Here is a 23,049-nt window from a genome sequence, read left to right as displayed (position 1 = left end):
TACCGGGAGCCAGAGCGTCTGAGATTAGATCAAAACTTAAAGTGCTGGCTAATGCTAAACGTACGTTTTCTAAGATTGTTATTCACGCCGGCACGAATGACACCAGACTCCGCCAGTCGGAGATCACCAAAGATACTATTAAAGAGGTGTGTGAAATTGCAAAAACAATGTCAGACAATGTAATTTGCTCTGGTCCCCTCCCCACCTACCGGGGGGGATGAAAATTACAGTAGAAAGTGTCTCTTCATGGCTGGATGTCAAAGTGGTGCCCTCAGCATAACGTAGGGTTTATAGACAATTGAAAGCATTTTCGGGGAAGACCTGACCTGCTAAAGAGAGATGGCCTCCATCCGTCTCCGGAAGGAAGTGCTATACTCTCTAGAAATCTGACCAATAGTCTTACTTTTGATATTGTCTGACTATCCAGGGCCCAGGTCAGGAAACAGACAGATCGGCTTACCCATCAGTCTGTTAGCTGCCTTGACATGTCAAGATCATATATATTCCAGCACATAGAGCCTTTTTTACCAGAGTACCAACACATCTTGACTGTGTCTGTTCCTCGAACAAATAAATACAGAGCACAGTTTACCTTGTCTCGTAAAATTAGAACACAATACATTAACAGATGAAACTCAAATGTTAAAATTCGGCCTTCTTAACATTAGATTGCTTACCAATAAAGAACCTATTATCAATGAAATAATTACTGACCAAAACTTAGATGCACTCTGTTTAACAGAGACCTGGCTTAAAGCAGACGATTACATTAGTTTAAACGAATCCACCCCAGAAGACTATTATTATAAACACGTTCCTCGTCTAAAAGGGAGAGGGGGTGGTGTAGCTACAATATACAACAAAATGTTCAAAGTAAGCCATAAATCAGAACTAAAATTTAATTTGTTTGAAATAATACGGTTAAACATGGAAATAACTGATGGTAACAACAAACAGCTTTCGTTCATTTTAGCTACCATATATAGGCCTTCGGGCCACCACACAGATAGAAAACTTCCTATCTGAGCATACAGTCACTGTAGATAAAGCTCTTATCGTTGGTGATTTTAATATCCATGTGGACAACTCAAAAGATGCATTAGGATGTGCGTTTATGGATGTTCTAAATTCTCTCGGTATTAAACAAAACGTGTCAGGGCCCACGCATACTCGTAAGCACACATTAGACTTAATTCTTTCACTCGGACTCGATATTAATGACATCGAAATATCACCCCAGAGCGATGCCGTTTCAGACCATTGCCTTGTGTCACACACAATACTTCTAGATAGGACCGCTCAGTCTACAACATGCTACAGATTAGCCAGAACAATAATTTCCACCACTAAAGATAGCTTTATTAGCACTCTTCCAGACCTGTCTCAAATGAAACATGTAGCAGATAACCGTGAAGATCTGGATATTATAATAGAAAACCTGAACAACGCTTGCTCTAGCACGATGGATGCCGTTGCTCCCATTCGAAAAAAGAGAATCAAAGAAAAAACGCCAGCTCCATGGTATGACCATTATACTGCAGCCCTTAAAAAAGTAGCTAGAAAAATGGAAAGAAACTACCGAAACACAAAGTTAGAGGTATATCATTTAGCATGGAAAGAGAGTGTTCAACACTACAGACAGGCTATTAAAACCGCCAGATCTACCCATCTCAGTACGCTTATTAAAGAAAATCATAACAACCCTCGTTTCCTCTTTAGCACAGTTGCAAAACTGACTAAAAACAAAGAACAAACAGAAACCAATAGTAAACTCCAACACAATAGTAACGACTTCTACCCAATAGTACATTTACCACTAGATTATCATACGAACATCTTGAGTCATTTAAACCTACTACAATAGAAGAGCTCTCTAAATTAGTAACGTCATCTAAATCATCGTCCTGTATATTAGACCCTGTTCCCACAAAATTACTAAAAGAGGTATTTCATGTAGTGTCCGACACGGTACTAAATATCTTTAACTCATCGCTAGAATTAGGATACGTTCCAACAGCTTTCAAACTAGCAGTTATTAGACCGCTCATTAAAAAAACCAAACCTTGACCAGGGAGATCGTAATAACTTTAGACCAATCTCAAATCTACCTTTTCTTTCTAAAATATTATAAAAAGTAGTGGCAAGCCAGCTACGCACATTCATAGCGAATAATAATATATGAAAAGTTCCAATCAGGATTCAGGCCCCACCATAGCACAGAAACAGCGCTGCTTAGAGTTACAAATGACCTCCTATTAAGGGGCAGTTGTAGCCTAGTGGTTAGAGTGTCGGGCTTGTAACCCAAGTGTTGCCGGTTCGAGGCTCACGACCGGCGGGTTGCGACTGTGGTGCCCTTGAGCAAGGCACCTTAACCCTAATTGCTCCCCGGGCGCTGCAGGGATAGCTGCCCACTGCTCCGGGTGTTTGTGTGTTCACGACTTGCAGTGCGTGTGTTCACTATTCACTGGATGGGTTAAATGCAGAGGTCACATTCCAAGTATGGGTTACCATACATTGGCAAATACTCACTTCACTTCACTTCACTTCACTTCACATCCGACAGTGGTGAAATCTCAATCCTTATATTACTAGACCCCAGTGCAGCCTTTGACACAATAGATCACAGAATCCTACTCAATAAACTAGAAAACTATGTTGGCATCAGTGGTCAGGCGTTATCGATATCACTTTGTTTTGTTTATGTAAATGAGGAAGAGTCCTATCACTCCCCCATTAAATACGGCGTACCTCAGGGATCAGTTCTAGGCCCTATCCTATTCTCGTTATATATGTTACCTCTAGGAGACATTATCAGGAACATAACATAAGTTTTCACTGCTATGCGGATGATACCCAGCTTTACATCTCGTCACATCCTAGCGAAACCCACCAGTTTGCTAAGCTAACAGACTGCATTAGTGATATTAGGGACTGGATGGCACATAACTTTCTTATGTTAAACTCCAATAAGATTGAGATACTTATTATTGAACCAAATCGCTCCAAACATAATATGTCAGATTACAAGTTGCCCATAGATGGCTGCACGGTGGTGCCATCTTCCACGGTTAAGAATTTAGGCGTAATGTTTTACAGCAATCTATCTTTCGATAGTCATATCTCCAACGTCTGCCGCACAGCATTCTTCCATCTTAGAAATATCTCAAAAATACGCCATATGCTGTCTGCATCAGATGCAGAAAAGCTTATCCATGCTTTTATGACCTCTAGAATAGACTATTGTAACTCGTTACTCGGGGGATGCAATACAAATCAGGTTAACAAGCTACAGCTGGTTCAAAACGCCGCCGTAAGAGTGCTTACTCGATCTAAAAAGTATGACCACATTAGTCCAATTCTGGCATCTTTACACTGGCTACCAGTTAAATATCGCATACAATTTAAAATATTACTAATCACCTACAAAGCCTTAAATGGCCTAGCGCCCTCGTATATTAAAGAACTACTATCAGAAAACAATCCACCACATAAAATCCTGATCCGAATCCGCTGTACCGCCGGCGGCACACTGCATGTGTTTTGGTTGATAACATTGGGAAATACAACAACTTAAAAAAGACAAACCTAAACATATCATATATCATTAAAAAGCTGAGATTCTTGTGATTCGAACGATGTAAACCATTTTAGGATCCAGTCAACACAGTCAGTGCAATCAGAGTGTTTGTCAAACAACCAACAACCAAAAAAACAGCTACAAAATGTGTATGAAAATGAATAAACTGACCTATGACGCCTTCTTGTAGTCCAAAGATCCATAAAATTCCAACAAAAATGGTGTAGTTACACTCTGAAGGGTCCAGTAAATCCAATTCAGTGAAATATTTAGTCCACAGCACATGTATATGTCAATAAACATCCAAGAAACATAGTAGTATCATTTACAAATAGCCGACAAAGCCACCAAATCTCCGACGCATTCCGTCGTGTAGCGTCTCTTCACTTGTAAACATTGCAGATGTGTTGAAGTCAAAATGGCCACTGAACTCTGCCCTTTTGATTGACACCTCACTTGAGCGAATAGGTGCTTCTCATAGGTGACAACAGGGAGAAATACACAAGGAACGCCCTTGAGTAAGGATGGGACCGTCCTCTATTTGATTGACAATAGATCGATCCTGTCGCGTCAGAGTTTGCAAATGACGGGCGTATCTGATAGCCAATAAGATTCTGAAAAGAATGATATGCCGCTTGACTAGAAAGATTCAACCTGTAACCCGATTGGCCGTGCACAAACAATCATTCGTTGGGTTGCGAGCTGTGCGCAAATCCCAGTGGTGACTCGGGGCCGTGCGCTAAAGCTGCTAGTGCTGTGCTAGGAAAGCATTGAGCGTCTAAAAAGTTTTACAATGTCGAAAAGAGCAAGTAAAAGAAACTTTTCACTTGAAGAAGTTGTCGAGCAGTGTACCAGGCGTGAAAGTGATTTGTTGGAGGAAGACGTTTCAGACGAAGAGAGCGTTTCCGCCGTCGACTCGGTAGCAGGAAGAGATATTTTGGATAGGGGAGACTTCACTCTCGACAAGTAAGTGTTTTATTGTATTATAAAACATATTTTACTGTTGGTACTGAGGTTTGTGTTTGTGTGCGTGTTGTGTTTTGATATCTTGTGCGTGTTTGGTGAGCTCGTGTGTGTTTGTATGCGCTCAAGCACAGGTATTTGTGCCCGTATTTGCGTGTGTGTCTGCGTGTGCTTCTGCGTTACTTTATGCAAGTAAAATAGAGCTTTGTTTAGGTGCGTGTTGTGATATCTTGTGCGTGTTTGGTGATCTATGCACGAGTGTGTTTGTTTGCGCTCATGCACAGGTATTTGTGCCCGTATTTGCGTGTGTGTCTGTGTGTGCTTTTGCGTTACTTTATGCAAGTAAAATAGAGATTTGTTTGGGTGCGTGTTGTCATATCTTGTGCGTGTTTGGTGATCTCATGCACGAGTGTGTTTGTATGCGCTCATGCACAGGTATTTGTGCCCGTATTTGCGTGTGTGTGTGTCTGTGCTTCTGCGTTACTTTATGCAAGTAAAATAGTAGCGTATGCAAGTAAAATAGTAGAATATAGATTATAAATGAAAAAAATATGTGCCTCAATGTTGTCTTATCTGTCCATACAGGTGCATGGGTGGTGTGGACCTTTCCAATGCCCTAATCAGCTATTATAAAGTGATCCACAAAACCCAGAAGTGGTAAAGGCCTTTTTTATCATTTCTTAGACATTGCCATTGTGAATGCCTTCCTGATTTACAAGCATATACCTAAAGGTAAAGGGGAGGTGCCAATGCACCAGAAGGCATTTAGTGAGACACTAGTGAGTTGCTGGTAGCGGCTGCTGACATGCCCGCTCCATCGCCCACTTCACACAGAGCACATCGCAAGCCTTTGCATATTAGTGGAGACAGCACCACAGGTTGTCTAAGGTTCAGGCACTGCCATGCAAAGACAACTGTAAAATGTTCTTCATGTGATGTGCCTTTGTGCTTTTTGAAAAGCCGTGAGTGTAATAACGAGTGGCATGTTGCCAATAACCTGTAATATTATTGTAAAATTTCTAAATAGTTTTTTATATACATTGATATATTTAGATTGTGTTTTTTCTAATATTAAAAGTATTTTATTACTATAGAACTTGTTTTGTATCTTTATTTTTACAAGTATAGTTTCAAGAATTTAGTTTTTTCAACACTATAAAGTGTTTATGCTTCATTTACTATGTGTCAGCAATTATTGACAGTAAATTTGGACATGAAATAGAGTAGCTCTAAGTGTAACCTTTCATTAGAGCCCAAAAATATGATTGTACATTGAAGCATTCAAGAAAAACAGCATTTTATGTCAATGGTTACAAAAGGGCCATTTGGTGTCTCCAAGTGCCCTATATAGAAGGCCGCCTAGACATAAACTTGGATAAACATGTGAAAAAGACACATTTTCTAAGATATTGTAATCAAATTTGCTTGGTAAAGCTTTGTGAGGCTTCATGCTATGATCTGAATGTGTTTTCCAGCTAAAAGCTCCCCATTATTAGTCATCTGCAGGCAACTGTTTACAAAAAAAAGTAGGCGGAATATTTTTTTCCCCTCTTTCAGTGTGTTTAAAATTGTATTACTTTATAACAGTAAGACTTGCAGTGAATCTGACTGTATAGGAACTGTCATGTATGTGTACATGTTGTAATGTTATGAGTGTACGCTATGAGGTGCTATTGAGTTACCATCTTGTATATAGATCCAGACACGAGTAAACGTTGTTCAGTTCAACCACATGCGGTCTCTTGTCATCAATACATTACATGGTGTCAGAAAGTCAATGATAAATAATGGATCAGCTAAAGCCCCCGGGAGCTCTGTGCTTGGAAGGAAACCTAGCCGAGAACTGGAGAGGTTGGATCCAGCGATTTGAACTTTATCTTATCGCGAGTGGAATCTCAGAGAAGTCGGAAAAAATAAAGTGTGCCACTTTTCTGCACGTTGCAGGAGACGATGCAATCAAGGTATTCAACACGTTTACATTTGATGACGATGTTGACGACTTCGAGACATTAAAAGAGTTGTTTGCCAAATACTGCGAACCACGAAAGAACCTGACATACATAAGACATTTGTTCTTTATTAGAGCACAAGGCCAATCAGAGTCGATTGATGCTTATGTAACAGATTTAAAGAACAAAGCGAAGGACTGTGAATTCGGAGAACTTACCGAGTCACTGATAAGGGACCGAATCGTTTGTGGCATTACAAATGACCAGATCAGAGGCAGGCTGTTGCGGGAACCTGATTTAACCCTACGAAGGGCAGTGGATATTTGCCGTGCCAGTGATGTGAGTCAAAACCAGTTAAAATCACTACAAGAGGAAACAGAAATTCCCGTGCAAAAAATTCACAAGCAAAAGATTGGGAAAAGGGAAAAAGAGTATGTTCAGCCAAAGAAATCACTAGCAGAATGCACAAGATGTGGCTACAAGCACGAACCAAAGAAATGTCCTGCATACGGACAGATATGCAAAGCCTGTCACAAAAAGAATCATTATGCAAAGAAGTGCATGAGTCGCACACAAACAGAGAAACAACGAAGAATTCACGGAATCGATCAAGATGATGAAATGTTTCTTGGAACAATTGAATTGATGGAGACTGAACTGTACCAAATCAATGAAAAGGATAGGGTGGAAAAGAAAGAACTGCAAACTGGAGTGAAACAGTGGACTGAAACCCTTAAGGTAAACAACCACAAACTGATTGTTAAGTTAGACACAGGTGCAGACTGTAATGTAATTTCAGTGCAAGAACTGGATGCATTGAATATTGACAGAAATGGCATGAAAAAATCACGTTGTAAATTAGTGACATATTCAGGCCACAAGATGTCGCCATTGGGTCAGCAATGCATTGAATGCCAGTACAAAGGCAAGCTGTATACACTTCAATTTCAGGTGATAGCGCAAAATGCCTGTGCTATTCTGGGAAGAGAATCCTGTAATACATTGGGATTAATAAAAAGGATCTATGAAACAAATGTAGACACTTCAAAAGATATAATGAGTGAATTTGAAGATTTGTTTACAGGACTGGGTTGTGTTCCGGGAGTCCACCACATTCAGACAAAGCCTGAGGTCATGCCAGTGATTCATGCTCCCAGGAAAGTTCCAGTGGCTTTAAAAAAAGACATTGAAAGAGAACTGAAGCGTATGGAAGAGATGGGTGTCATCAAAAAACAGACTGAGCCCACTGAATGGGTAAATAGTATGGTGACAATAGTAAAGCCCAACAAGATTAGAATCTGCATAGACCCTCAGGATCTAAATAGAGCAATACGGAGAGAACACTATCCTCTTAAAACGCTTGAGGAAGTTGTTGCAGAAATGCCCAGAGCCAAGATATTTTCTGTAGTAGATGCAAATCAAGGATTTTGGCAGATCCGGCTAGATGATGACAGTTCTAAACTATGCACATTTAACACACCATTAGGAAGGTACAGTTTTACAAGGCTTCCTTTTGGAATATCTTCAGCTCCAGAGGTGTTCCAAAGGTGCTTGTCACAGCATCTGGAAGGAATGGAAGGAGTTGTTAATGTGATGGATGACATTCTTGTGTGGGGAGAGGACAAAGACTCACATGACAGCAGACTGAGAGCGCTGTTAGAGAAACTGAGAAGCATAAACCTGAAACTGAATAAGGACAAATGCAAAATTGGTCTAAACGAAATCAGCTACATTGGTCATGTGCTGAGCAAAGATGGTCTGAAACCTGACAAAGAAAAGGTGAGAGCTATTCTGGAGATGCCAGAACCACAGGATAAGTCAGCCCTACAGAGGTTCTTAGGCATGTTGCAGTACTTAGCAAAGTTCATCCCAAACCTTTCAGAAGTGACTGCACCTCTCAGAGAGCTGTTAGAAGGTGAAACAAACTGGCATTGGGAGAGTGAACAACAAGACAGCTTTAATCGTCTGAAAGTGCTTGTCAGTACAGCACCAGTGTTGAAATTTTATGATGTAAACCAACCAGTTACCCTGTCTGTGGATGCCAGCTCAGAAGGGCTAGGGGCTGTTATACTTCAGAACGGACAGCCAGTAGCATACGGATCGAGAGCACTAACAGACTGTGAGCGTAACTATGCACAAATTGAAAAAGAGCTATTAGCAATTGTGCATGGCTGTGAGAAGTTTCACCAATACCTTTATGGACGATGCGTTCAGGTTGAGTCCGACCACAAGCCGTTGGAGATCATTTTCAAGAAGCCACTACATAAAGCTCCAGCCAGACTTCAAAAAATGCTGATGAGACTGCAAAGGTATAGTCTAATGGTAAGATATGTACCAGGAAAACTGATGCACATTGCTGATGCGCTGAGCAGAGCTTATCTTCCAGTGCAGTGCACTCCAGACAGCAAAGACGAGGATGAGATGGATGTGAGTTTTATAGTGCACCAGTTACCTCTATCAAAGCAAAAAAAGGAACAGTTTCAGTCAGCAACCGCAAAGGATGATGAATTGAAAGTAGTCAGAGAAGCGGTCCAGTCAGGTTGGCCAAACTCAAGAAGCCAAGTACCCGAACCCATTCAGCAGTACTGGACGTTTAGGGAGGAACTGAGTTTTGCAGATGGACTGTTGTTCAAAAATGGAAAACTAGTAGTTCCAAAAGCAATGCGAGATGACATGCTTGAAAGAATTCATGAAGCACACATGGGTATCGTTAAGTGTAAGGAAAGAGCCAGAGATGTCTTGTTTTGGCCAGGGATGGCAAAGCAAATTGAGGATGTTGTAAGTAAGTGTGACATCTGTAATAAGCACAGAAACAACAATCCTAGAGAACCGCTTGTGTCACATCCTGTCCCAGAAAGAGCATGGTCAAAGGTCGGAATGGATTTATTTCATTTTCGAGATGCTGATTACCTTCTCTGTGTGGACTACTTTTCCAAGTACCCTGAAATCGCGAAGTTAAATGATATGACAAGTAAGCAAGTTATTGCTGTTCTCAAATCAATGTTCGCCAGACATGGAGTGCCAGATGAACTCTTTTCTGATAATGGAAGACAGTTTGTGAGTGCTGAAATGCGAGCATTTGCAGCCAGCTGGGAGTTCATTCATACTACTTCAAGTCCAGGATTTCCACAGTCAAACGGTCAAGCAGAGAGAGCAGTACAAACAATAAAAAATCTGCTAAAAAAAGCACAAGAGAGTAACAGAGATCCGTACATTGCTCTTTTGGAGTATAGAAACACACCGTTGAATGGAATAGGTCTTTCTCCTGCACAGTTATTAATGGGAAGAAGATTGAAATCAAAGATACCAGTGTCAAATAAACTGTTGATGCCCAAAGTTTTCAGACGGGTGCGTGATCGACTGAGGAAAAGACAAGTCAGACAACAGCAGTACTTTGATCGTGGGACAAGGAAGCTGCCAGATCTGAAAAAAGGTGAATGTGTGAGAATTAAGCAGGATAACAAATGGCAACCTGCAGTAGTTCTTGACAAACTTGAACAGCCAAGATCTTACATTGTTCAAACGCCAGACAGTCACGTCTTCAGGCGGAATAGAAGACATTTACTGAAAACTAAGGAGACAGAGTTTTCTTCAACTCCAGCAGAAGCTGTGGAAGATTTACCTGTTGATTCTCCAGCTTTGGAGCAGAATTCTGAGCAGGAAAACATTGTGGACAATAATACAAGTGCAAGTTGTTCTTCATCTGTGAATGGCAAGAGTTCACCCGTGAGAAATAGTCAGTCTCACTCAGTGGGTAATGAGAGACGGTCAAGGTTTGGTAGACCTATCCGAGTGCCTAGTAGATACCGGAAGTGATACATTAAATGTAGAGTAAGAAAGTGTAACAAAGTTTAAGTTAAAGTACAAGTTGTGTTACACAAATGTTTTTTTTATTTTTTTCTCTTTCTCTCTAGTGGTGTTAATAAAAAAAAAAAAAAAAAGGGAGATGTCATGTATGTGTACATGTTGTAATGTTATGAGTGTACGCTATGAGGTGCTATTGAGTTACCATCTTGTATATAGATCCAGACACGAGTAAACGTTGTTCAGTTCAACCACATGCGGTCTCTTGTCATCAATACATTACAGGAACAAACTTCAGAGTCTTATCTTTCAAAAGACATCAAAATCATGCATATACTCCAAATACTTCAAGAACAGTACGCAATTTACTTTGGGTATGTTTTTTTAGGCGTTTTTGCAAAATATTGCAAAATTGCAAAGGGGTATAAACTGCGATCACAAAATTCTGGTTACTTAATTATCCCTAGAATATCAAAAGTGTCTAAAGGTGGTAGATCCTTTTCCTACTTGGCCCCTAAGCTCTGGAATGATTTACCAAATAATGTTCGAGTATCAGACACAGTCGAGCAATTTAAATCTAAACTTAAGACATTCTTCTTTAACAAAGCATTCACATAGGCTGCGTTTACATTTTGCATTAACATGCGATCTTGGTGATCCGTTCACAAAGATCCGATCATCCGTATATCAGGACACGGCGCGTTTACATTTGTCACATAAATGTGGCTTCTGTATCTGGATGTGTGATCGGATCCCGTTCAGGGAGACGCGCGCTGGGTGGATAGCTGTCAATCACAGATGGCTACAGCTGTCTTTCACCACATGATTTATAGGGTTGTCGCGGTAACCGCACTCCCGTATTTTAGAAGCAAACAGCAGAGAATAACTAGCAAACCCAAAAACCGTGATGTTCACATTTTAAGCTTTATTTTTTTAGCTTTAAAGGCTTTATCTTTGTTTATCTGCAACGTCCGCACCAGGATGCACGTTTCAGCCAACGTTACCTGAACTTGACTTTCACCCGCATGCATGGGCGCGGGAAGTGGGGGTGCTGCAGGTGCTGCAGCACCCCCTGGTGGCAAAGATTTAAAACTGCAATGACCATAAAATGATAGCTTATAAATGTCTCTGATTGTTGTTTGTTACTGTTCCAATACATTTTGTATGTCATCATGTTTGGGCTGTGTGATGAAGAGAGAATGATTAATTTAGTAATTTTAAAATGATTTAATTTATTTCAGTGTGTATTAGCCAATCAGATTTGTTTTGACAATGTGAATGCGATTCAGCCCATAAGCTGCGTATACGTATAAGCATAACATACAAGCACGCACACTCACAGACACATAGAACAAATTACTAGGCTATCTGTAGCCTATCTATCAGCTTCGCAATGTCTCAGAAGAGAATTTTGGATTTTTTTTCAATAACACAGCCCAAAAGTCCCAAGGACTAGCGTTATTTGTCCAAATGACTCACATATCAGAAAAAGGTAATCTTTTCAAAAACTATTTAAAAATATAGCCAAATTGTTTTGCGGTGTTTAACGCACATGTAAATGTAAAAGAACATTTAAAGTAAACATTTAAAGTAAAAAAGATTGAAGTAAATTATTAAAACGACATGAAAGGAACTAAATTGTAATGATTTGATGTACAATAAGGAACATGCGCATTTAAGAGTGCTGGGTATTTAAAAAATTAATATAAATTATTTCCATGTATCGATTTTAATGTTAAACATCTATAAATCCAAATTACATATGAAATATATTCCAACAATTTAGGATATGATGTTTGAATTTTAAAGTCTAAAAATATCTTATTTTTACACCGCCGTGCAGGAGGCATTGCAAACTGAAACAAAACTTAAGACAAAAATATTACATTTACGTTTAAAAATAGAATTAAATGAAACCCATGAATTGAAAGGTCCAATAATCGCCTTTACTCGAGTGATGTCAATAAAGTTTCCATGTTAAAATTTATAATTATAAAAACCTAAAGCAAAGGAAAACAAATAAGGCGTAGGCTACTGGCACGAGTGAGAATGTATAACTGTTTCCATACCTCCGACTTTCCTCCAAACTTGCTTAAAGTTAATTCTCCTGTTTTTCTTTTTTGCTTTACATCTTCAAACTCCATGTTGCACTTAAGCTACACCATACAGAACAGCAGACCCGTGCGTGATGCGTGCCAGAGGAGATTCCGCACATGAGTCGCGTTGCATTTTGTAAACATTTTGTAGTTTGTGTAACTTTTTGGACACATTTGTTACTTTGGCCTAAATATAGTCTATATATAATATTTCTGATAATATGGCATAGTTTTCTCCCCACCCAATGAGGCTAATAAAGTAATGTTTAAAAATTATGCTTAATCAACGGTCCGGCCCGGCCAGAGGATAGTAAAAGAAAATAACGACCCTGGCAGAGGATCTAAACTCTACTATGTTGCAATAGGCTATATAGTTTGTATGTATGCACCGTCAGCTCAGCTGTACATTATGGATGGGAGTTGCGAGTGAGTTTTTAAAAGAGTGGTCTTCGCAGAATAAAAAGCTTGTGAACAACTTTAGAATTCTATAACTATAACACCCCCCCCCGGGCACATCCGCACCCCAGCACCCCCTACCGAAAATATCTTCCCGCGCCTCTGCCCGCATGCTTTTCATCAACAACAAAATCCGTGTGAAACATTAGGATGACCTTCCCGACTTTTTAGTCTGCCTGAATTCATACGTTTTTGATTTATGATTTACGAATATGATTTAACTAAAACAGCTAACAATTTCCAAAAATTTCCTGTTCATGTCTCCCTATAGTCGTATAGTTATTTAATTTACAAACACATTTATAAGTAACTTACTTTGTATAAAACCAACATTGAAATACAGCTGCAAGCAGCAATGGCGGGCCCTCGCACGTTTTTTTACCGCTACACGGTGCGTCCGAGAAAACGATGCACGGTGGGCAAGGGCATCAAGTGGGTAAATATCAGTGGGCTATTTAATGTTGATATTGACCCATTTGGGGACTGTAGGTAAAAGAAACCCCACATTTTAGAAAAACGGGAGCGCTAGTGAGCGACTTAAGAGACACACCTATATCTGACCTTTTAGTGCACACTTAAAAGCCGACAACTCTGATGTGTGTGCCAACTTTTAGGTTAATCTAAGCACGCCAAGAGCCTTAAATATGCCTGAAATAAAAGTAAGGTTTGGGGCGTTGCCATGGGAACAGCGTTTGAGATATCAAAAATCCCTTCGCAATTTTTCATCTACAATGTTTTGGCATCATGTTGACCACTTCTGGAGTCAATCGCATGAATATCCTAGAAGGAGTATTTAAAAGAACATCGGCGTCAACTGAAAGGCTTAAATATGCCTTTAAAATAAAAGTAAAGTTTGACGCGTTGCCATGGGAACAGCGTTTGAGATATCAAAAATCCCTTCGCAATTTATCATCTGCAATGTCTCAGCATCATGTTGACCACTTTTGGTGTCAATCGCATGAATATCCTAGAAGGAGTATTTAAAAGAACATCGGATGGAACTGTCAAAAAAATCCACCTTTGTGACTGACAGACTTCCTGGCGCCTGGTGGTGGCGCTATACCCGAGACTCACAATAGGCACATCGTTGTGATCGGAATCTTCAGGCGAACAAACACCCCAATTGGCATCGCAATAAGAACTTTTTTGCCTTAGATATTAGACACTTCCTGTTTCTCTGAATTCGCCACAACTTTGTCGACTCGCCACGGCAGCACCGTTCGAGATATCAAAAATCCCTTCGCAATTTAGCAAGTACAATGTCTCGACATCACGTTCACCACGTTTGGTGTCAATCCCATGAATCCTCTAGGAGGAGTATTTAAAAGTTCACCACATGCATTTTTGAAACAATACAAAATAGCCGACTTCCTGTTGGGCGGAGCTAAAAATTTTGACTGCGAAAGTTGTTTGGGTCGATGAGATCTATATGCGTACCAACTCTCGTACATGTGCGTACATGTTTGCTCGATCTGTGCCCCAATGTTTGTTTTTGCATTACAGGGGGCGCTACAGAGCTCCCTTGCCACGCCCATATTCCAGCCTTTGCATGAGCCTAGTGGCACGTGACTTTGACATCTGTGCCAAATTTCTGTCGTGTTCGAGCATGTTAAGGCACCCAAAGTGCACGTCAAGACCTTAAATATGCCTGAGAATGAAAGTAAAGTTTGACGTGTTGCCATGGGAACAGCGTTCGAGATATCAAAAATCCCTTCGCAATTTATCATCTACAATGTCTCAGCATCGTGTTGACCGCTTTTGGTGTCAATCGCATGAAAATCCTAGGAGGAGTATTTAAAAGTTCACCATATGCAACTGTCAAGAAATCCACCTTTTGTGACTGCCACACTTCCTGGTGCCTGTTGGTGGCGCTATACCCGAGACTCAAAATAGGCACATCGATGCGATCGGAATCCTTGGCCGAACATACACACTGCGTTTCATCCCAATAAGACATTTCTTGCTTTAGATATTAGACACTTCCTGTTTCATTGAATTCGCCATAAATTTGTCGCCTCGTCATGGCAACACCGTTTGAGATATCAAAAATCCCTTCGCAATTTAGCAAGTCCAATGTCTCAGCATCATGTTCACCACATTTGGTGTCAATCGTATGAATTCCCTAGGAGAAGTATTTAAAAGTTCATGACTGACACACTTCCTGGCGCCTGGTGGTGGCGCTATATCCGGGAGTCACAATAGGCACAACGATGCGATCGGAATCTTCAGACGAACAAACCCTCTGCATGGCACCACAATAAGATATTTTTTACCTTAGATATTAAACACTTCCTGTTTCTCTGAATTCGCCATAAATTCGTCGCCTCGCCATGGCAGAACCGTTCGAGATATCAAAAATCCCTTCGCAATTTAACAAGTACAATGTCTCGGCATCATGATCACCACGTTTGGTGTCAATCCCATGAATCCACTAGGAGGAGTATTTAAAAGTTCAACAAATGCATTTTTTAAACAATCCAAAATAGCGGACTTCCTGTTGGGCGGAGCTTAAATGTTAGAGGGCGAAAGTTGTTCGGGTCGATGAGATCTATATGTGTACCAACTCTCATACATGTGCGTACATTTTTGCCCGATCTGTGCATCAATGTTTTTTCTTGCATTACAGGGGGCGCTATAGAGCCCCCGTGCCACGCCCGTGTTCCAGCCTTTGGATTTCTGCGATGACGAGCGACTCTGACGTCTGTGCCAAATTTCAAGAGTTTTTGAGTATGTTAAGGCCCCCAAAAAGTCCAAAAGTGTTAAAAAAAATAAAAAATTAAATTAAAATATAGCTGCAAGCAGCAATGGCGGGCCCTCGCACGTTTTTTTTACCGCTACACGGTGCGTCCGAGAAAACGATGCACGGTGGGCAAGGGCATAAAGTGGGTAAATATCAGTGGGCTATTTAATGTTGTTACTGAGCCATTAGGGGACTGTAGGTAAAAGAAACTCCACATTTTAGACAAACGGGGGCACTAGTGAGCCACTTAAGAGACACGCCTATGTCTGACCTTTTTGTGCACACTTAACAGCCAACAACTCTAATGTGTGTGCCACATTTAAAGTTCAACTAAGCACGCCAAGAGCCTTAAACATGCCTAAAATTAAAGTAAAGTTTGACGCGTTGCCATGGGAACAGCGTTCAAGATGTCAAAAATTCCTTCGCAATTTATCATCTACTATGCCTCAGCATCATGTTGACCACTTCTGGAGTCAATCGCATGAATATCCTAGAAGGAGTATTTAAAAGAACATCGGCGTCTACTGAAAGGCTTAAATATGCCTTTAAAATTAAAGTAAAGTTTGACACGTTGCCATGGGAACAGCGTTCAAGATATCAAAAATTCTCTCGCAATTTATCATCTACAATGTCTCAGCATTATGTTGACCACTTCTGGAGTCAATCACATTATTTCCTCAGGAGGAGTATTTAAAAGTTTACCGCATGCAGCTGTAAGGTTTAAATATGCCTTAAAAATGAAAGTAAAGTTTGACACGTTGCCATGGGAACAGCGTTCGAGATATCAAAAATCCCTTCGCAATTTATCATCTACAATGTCTCGCCATCATGTTGACCACTTCTGGTGTCAATCGCATGAATATCCTAGAAGGAGTATTTAAAGGAACATCGGCGTCAACTGAAAGGCTTAAAAATGCCTTTAAAATGAATGTAAAGTTTGACGCGTTGCCATGGAAACAGCGTTTGAGATATCAAAAATCCCTTCGCAATTTATCATCTACAATGTCTCGCCATCATGTTGACCACTTTTGGTGTTAATCGCATGAATATCCTAGAAGGAGTATTTAAAGGAACATCAGCGTCAACTGAAAGGCTTAAATATGCCTTTAAAATGAAAGTAAAGTTTGACGCGTTGCCATGGAAACAGCGTTTGAGATATCAAAAATCCCTTCGCAATTTATCATCTACAATCTCTCGGCATCATGTTGACCACTTTTGGTGTCAATTGCATGATTTTTCTAGAAGGAGTATTTAAAGGAACATCGGCGTCAACTGAAAGGCTTAAATATGCCTTTAAAATGAAAGTAAAATTTGACGCGTTGCCATGGGAACAGCGTTTGAGATATCAAAAATCCCTTCGCAATTTATCATCTACAATCTCTCGGCTTCATGTTGACCACTTTTGGTGTCAATTGCATGATTTTTCTAGAAGGAGTATTTAAAAGAACATAGCATAGAACTGTAAAAAAAAATCCAGCTTTGTGACTGACGCACTTCCTGGCGCCTGGTGGTGGTGCTATACCCGGGAGTCACAATAGGCACATCGATGTGATCGGAATCTTCAGACGAACAAACACCCCGCATGGCATCACAATAAGATATTTTTTGCCCTAGATATTAGACACTTCCTGTTTCTCTGAATTCGCCACAACTTTGTCGCCTCGCCATGGCAGAACCGTTCGAGATATCAAAAATCCCTTCGCAATTTAGCAAGTCCAATGTCTCGACATCATGTTCACCACGTTTGGTGTCAATCGCATGAATCCCCTGGGAGGAGTATATAAAAGTTCAACGCATGCATTTTTTAAACAATCCAAAATAGCCGACTTCCTGTTGGGCGGAGCTTAAATGTTAGAGGGCGAAAGTTGTTCGGGTCGATGAGATCTATAAGCGTACCAAGTCCCGTACATGTGCGTGAATTTTTGCCCGATCTGTGCATCAATGTTTTTTTTTGCATTACAGGGGGCGCTACAGAGCCCCTGTGCCACGCCCGTGTTCCAGCCTTTGGATTTCTGCGATGACGGACGACTCTGACGTCTGTGCCAATTTTCAAGAGTTTTCGAGTATGTTAAGGCCCCCAAAAAGTCCAAAAGTGTTAAAAAAAAAAAAAAAAAAAAAAAAAAAAAAAATAATAATAATAAAAATAATAATCCGAGCAAAAACAATAGGGCTTCGCACCTTTCGGTGCAGGCCATTCTGGCCTGCTCCTCGGTGCTCGAGCCCTAAATATAGCTGCAAGCAGCAATGGCGGGCCCTCGCACGTTTTTTTACCGCTACACGGTGCCTCCGAGAAAACGATGCACGGTGGGCAAGGGCATCAAGTGGGTAAATATGAGTGGACTATTTCATGTTGCTACTGACCCATTTAGGTACAGTAGGTAAAAGAAACACCATATTTTAGACAAACGGGGGCGCTAGTCAGCCACTAAATAGACACGCCTTTATCTGACGTTTTTGTCAACACTTAACAGCCGAAAACTCTGATGTGTGTGCCAAATTTAAAGTTCAACTAAGCACGCCAAGAGCCTTAAACATGCCTGAAATTAAAGTAACATTTGACGCGTTGCCATGGGAACAGCGTTCGAGATGTCAAAAATTCCTTCACAATTTATCATCTACAATGTCTGAGCATCATGTTGACCACTTCTGGTGTCAATCGCATGAATCCCATACGAGGAGTATTTAAAGGTTCACAGCATGTAACTGTCAGCCTTAAATATGCTGGAAAATGAAAGCAAAGTTTGATGCGTTGCCATGGGAACAGCGTTTGAGATATAAAAAATCCCTTCGCAATTTTTCATCTACAATGTCTCGGCATCATGTACACCACTTCTGGAGTCAATCGCATGAATATTCTAGAAGGAGTATTTAAAGGAATATCGGCGTCAACTGAAAGGCTTAAATATGCCTTTAAAATGAAAGTAAATTTGACGCGTTGCCATGGGAACAGCGTTTGAGATATCAAAAATCCCTTCGCAATTTATCATCTACAATATCTCGGCTTCATGTTGAACACTTTTGGTGTCAATTGCATGATTATTCTAGAAGGAGTATATAAAAGTTCACTGCATGCAACTGTAAGGCTTAAATATGCCTTTAAAATGAACGTAAAGTTTGACACGTTGCCATGGGAACAGCGTTTGAGATATCAAAAATCCCTTCACAATTTATCATCTACTATGCCTCAGCATCATGTTGACCACTTTTGGTGTTAATCGCATAAATATTCTAGAAGGAGTATTTTAAAGAACATCGGCATCAACTTAAAGGCTTAAATAAGCCTTTAAAATGAAAGTAAAGTTTGACGCATTGCCATGGGAACAGCGTTTGAGATATCAAAAATCCCTTCGCAATTTATCATCTACAATGTCTCGGCATCATGTTGACCACTTCTGGTGTTAATCGCATGAATATTCTAGAAGGAGTATTTAAAAGAACATTGGCGTCAACTGAAAGGCTTAAATATGCCTTTAAAATGAAAGTAAAATCTGACGCGTTGCCATGGGAACAGCGTTCGAGATATCAAAAATCCCTTCGCAATTTATCATCTACAATGTCTCAGCATTATGTTGACCACTTCTGGAGTCAATCACATTATTTCTCCAGGAGGAGTATTTAAAAGTTTACCGCATGCAGCTGTAAGGTTTAAATATTCCTTAAAAATGAAAGTAAAGTTTGACAGGTTGCCATGGGAACAGCGTTCGAGATATCAAAAATCCCTTCGCAATTTATCATCTACAATGTCTTGGCATCATGTTGACCACTTTTGGTGTCAATCGCATAAACATTGTAGGAGGAGTATTTAAAAGAACATCGCATGGAACTGTCAAAAAAAATCCACCTTTGTGACTGACACACTTCCTGGCGCCTGGTGGTGGCGCTATACCCGGGAGTCACAATAGGCACATCGATGCGATCGGAATCTTCAGACGAACAAACACACCGCGTGTCATCACAATAAGACATTTTTTGCCTTTGATATTAGACACTTCCTGTTTCTCTGATGTCGCCATAAATTTGTCGCCTCGCCATGGCAACACCGTTCAAGATATCAAAAATCCCTTCGCAATTTAGCAAGTCCAATGTCTCGACATCATGTTCACCACGTTTGGTGTCAATCGCATGCATCCTCTAGGAGGAGTATTTAAAAGTTCAACGCATGCATTTTTTAAACAATCCAAAATAGCCGACTTCCTGTTGGGCGGAGCTTAAATGTTAGAGGGCGAAAGTTGTTCGGGTCGATGAGATCTATATGCGTACCAACTCTCGTACATGTGCGTACATGTTTGCCCGAACTGCGCAACAATGTTTGTTTTTGCATTACAGGGGGCGCTACAGAGCCCCCGTGCCACGCCCGTGTTCCAGCCTTTGCCCGGTCGCAATGACGGACGACTTTTACGTGTGTGCCAAATTGCAAGAGTTTTCGAGTATGTTTAGGCACCCAAAATGGCCAAAAGTGTTAAAAAAAATAAAAATAAAATATAGCTGCAAGCAGCGATGGCGGGCCCTCGCACGTTTATTTACCGCTACCCGGTGCCTCCGAGAAAACGATGCACGGTGGGCATGTGCATCAAGTGGGTATATATCAGTGTACTATTTCATGTTACTACTGACCCATTAAGGTACAGTAGGTTAAAGAAACCCCATATTTTAGACAAACGGGGGCGCTAGTGAGCCACTAAAGAGACACGCCTTTGTCTGACCTATTTGTCCACTCTGAACAGCCGACAACTCTGATGTTTGTGCCGACTTTTAGGTTAATCTAAGCACGCCAAGAGTCCTAAATATGCCTGAAATAAATGTAAAGTTTGGGGCGTTGCCATGGGAACAGCGTTCGAGATATCAAAAATCCCTTTGCAATTTATCATCTACAATGTCTCGGCATCATGTTGACCACTTCTGGTGTCAATCTCATGAATATTCTAGAAGGAGTATTTAAAAGAACATCGGCGTCAACTTAAAGGCTTAAATAAGCCTTTAAAATGAAAGTAAAGTTTGACGCGTTGCCATGGGAACAGCGTTTGAGATATCAAAAATCCCTTCGCAATTTATCATCTACAATGTCTCGGCATCATGTTGACCACTTCTGGTGTCAATCTCATGAATATTCTAGAAGGAGTATTTAAAAGAACATTGGCGTCAACTGAAAGGCTTAAATATGCCTTTAAAATGAAAGTAAAGTTTGACGCGTTGCCATGGGAACAGCGTTCGAGATATCAAAAATCCCTTCGCAATTTATCATCTACAATGTCTTGGCATCATGTTGACCACTTCTGGTGTCAATCTCATGAAAATCCTAGAAGGAGTATTTAAAAGTTTCCTGCATGCAACAGAAAGGCTTAAATATGCCTTTAAAATGAAAGTAAAGTTTGACGCGTTGCCATGGGAACAGCGTTTGAGATATCAAAAATCCCTTCGCAATTTATCATCTACAATGTCTCGGCATCATGTTGACCACTTCTGGTGTCAATCTCATGAAAATCCTAGAAGGAGTATTTAAAAGAACATTGCATGGAACTGTCAAAAAAATCCAGCTTTGTGACTGACACACTTCCTGGCGCCTGGTGGTGGCGCTATACCTGGGAGTCACAATAGGCACATCGATGCGATCAGAATCTTCAGACGAACAAACACCCCGCGTGTCATCACAATAAGACATTTTTTGCCCTAGATATTAGACACTTCCTGTTTCTCTGATTTCGCCACAAATTTGTCGCCTCGCCATGGCAGAACCGTTCGAGATATCAAAAATCCCTTCGCAATTTAGCAAGTCCAATGTCTCGACATCATGTTCACCACTTTTGGTGTCAATCGCATGAATCCCCTGGGAGGAGTATATAAAAGTTCAACGCATGCATTTTTTAAACAATCCAAAATAGCCGACTTCCTGTTGGGCGGAGCTTAAATGTTAGTGGGCGAAAGTTGTTCGGGTTGATGAGAACTATATGCGTACCAACTCTCGTACATGTGCGTACATGTTTGCCCGATCTGTGCAACAATGTTTGTTTTTGCATTACAGGGGGCGCTACAGAGCTCCCTTGCCACGCCCGAGTTCCAGCCTTTGCCGGGTCCTAATGGCCGACGACTCTGACATCTCTGCCAATTTGCAAGAGTTTTTGAGTATGTTAAGGCCCCCAAAATGCCCCGAAACGAAAAAAAAAAAAAAAAAAAAATCCGAGCAAAAACAATAGGGCTTCGCACCTTTCGGTGCAGGCCATTCTGGCCTGCTCCTCGGTGCTCGAGCCCTAATAAATAAAAAATATAGCTGCAAGCAGCAATGGCGGGCCCTCGCACGTTTTTTTTACCGCTAGACGGTGCGTCCGAGAAAACGATGCACGGTGGGCAAGGGCATCAAGTGGGTAAATATCAGTGGGCTATTTAATGTTGTAACAGAGCCATTTGGGGACTGTAGCTAAAAGAAACCCCAGACTTTAGACAAAAGGGGGCGCTAGTGAGCCACTTATAAGACACGCCTATGTCTGACCTTTTTGTGCACACTTAACAGCCGAAAACTCTGATGTGTGTGTCAACTTTAATGTTAATCTAAACAAGTCAAGAGCCTTAAATATGCCTGAAATAAAAGTGAAGTTTGCAGCATTGCCATGGGAACAGCGTTCGAGATATCAATAATCCCTTCGCAATTTACCATCTACAATGTCTCCGCATCATGTTGACCACTTCTCTTCTCAATCGCATGAAAATCCTAGAAGGAGTATTTAAAAGAACATCACATGGAACTGACAAAAAAATTCACCTTTGTGACGTACACACTTCTTGGCGCCTGGTGGTGGCGCTATTCCCGGGAGTCACAATAGGCACATCGCTGCGATCGGAATCTTCAGATGAACAAACACCCGCGTGTCATCACATTAAGACATTTTGTGCCTTAGATATTAGAAACTTCCTGTTTCTCTGAATTCGCCATAAATTTGTCGCCTCGCCATGGCAGAACCGTTCGAGATATCAAAAATCCCTTCGCAAATTATCATCTACAAGGTCTCGGCATCATTTTCACCACGTTAGGTGTCATTCGCATGAATCCTCTAGGAGGAGTATTTAAAAGTTCACCCCATGCATTTTTGAAACAATCCAAAATAGCCGACTTCCTGTTGGGCGGAGCTAAAATGTTTGAGTGCGAAAGTTGTTTGGGTCGATGAGATCTATATGCATACCAACTCTCGTACATGTGCGTACATGTTTGCTCGATCTGTGCCCCAATGTTTGTTTTTGCATTACAGGGGGCGCTACAGAGCTCCCTTGCCACGCCCATATTCCAGCCTTTGCATGAGCCTAGTGGCACGTGACTTTTACATCTGTGCCAAATTTCTGTTGTTTTCAAGCATGTTAAGGCACCCAAAGTGCACGCCAAGAGCTTAAATATGCCTGAAAATGAAAGTAAAGTTTGACGTGTTGCCATGGGAACAGCGTTCGAGATATCAAAAATCCCTTCGCAATTTATCATCT

At 40.9% G+C, this 23,049-nt stretch overlaps 1 protein-coding gene across 2 annotated transcripts in view; it reads left to right on the top strand.

The window, feature by feature from the left end:
* Positions 1–23,049, top strand: part of dmtf1 (cyclin D binding myb-like transcription factor 1) — a 104,847-nt gene that overhangs the window by 864 nt on the left and 80,934 nt on the right. The gene's annotated exons all lie outside the window — the stretch shown is intronic.

Source organism: Paramisgurnus dabryanus, chromosome 1 (assembly GCF_030506205.2).
Source record: "Paramisgurnus dabryanus chromosome 1, PD_genome_1.1, whole genome shotgun sequence".
Classification (NCBI taxonomy): domain Eukaryota; kingdom Metazoa; phylum Chordata; class Actinopteri; order Cypriniformes; family Cobitidae; genus Paramisgurnus; species Paramisgurnus dabryanus.
Note: the sequence above shows the minus strand (reverse complement) of the source record. Positions and strands in the feature narration are given on the sequence as shown.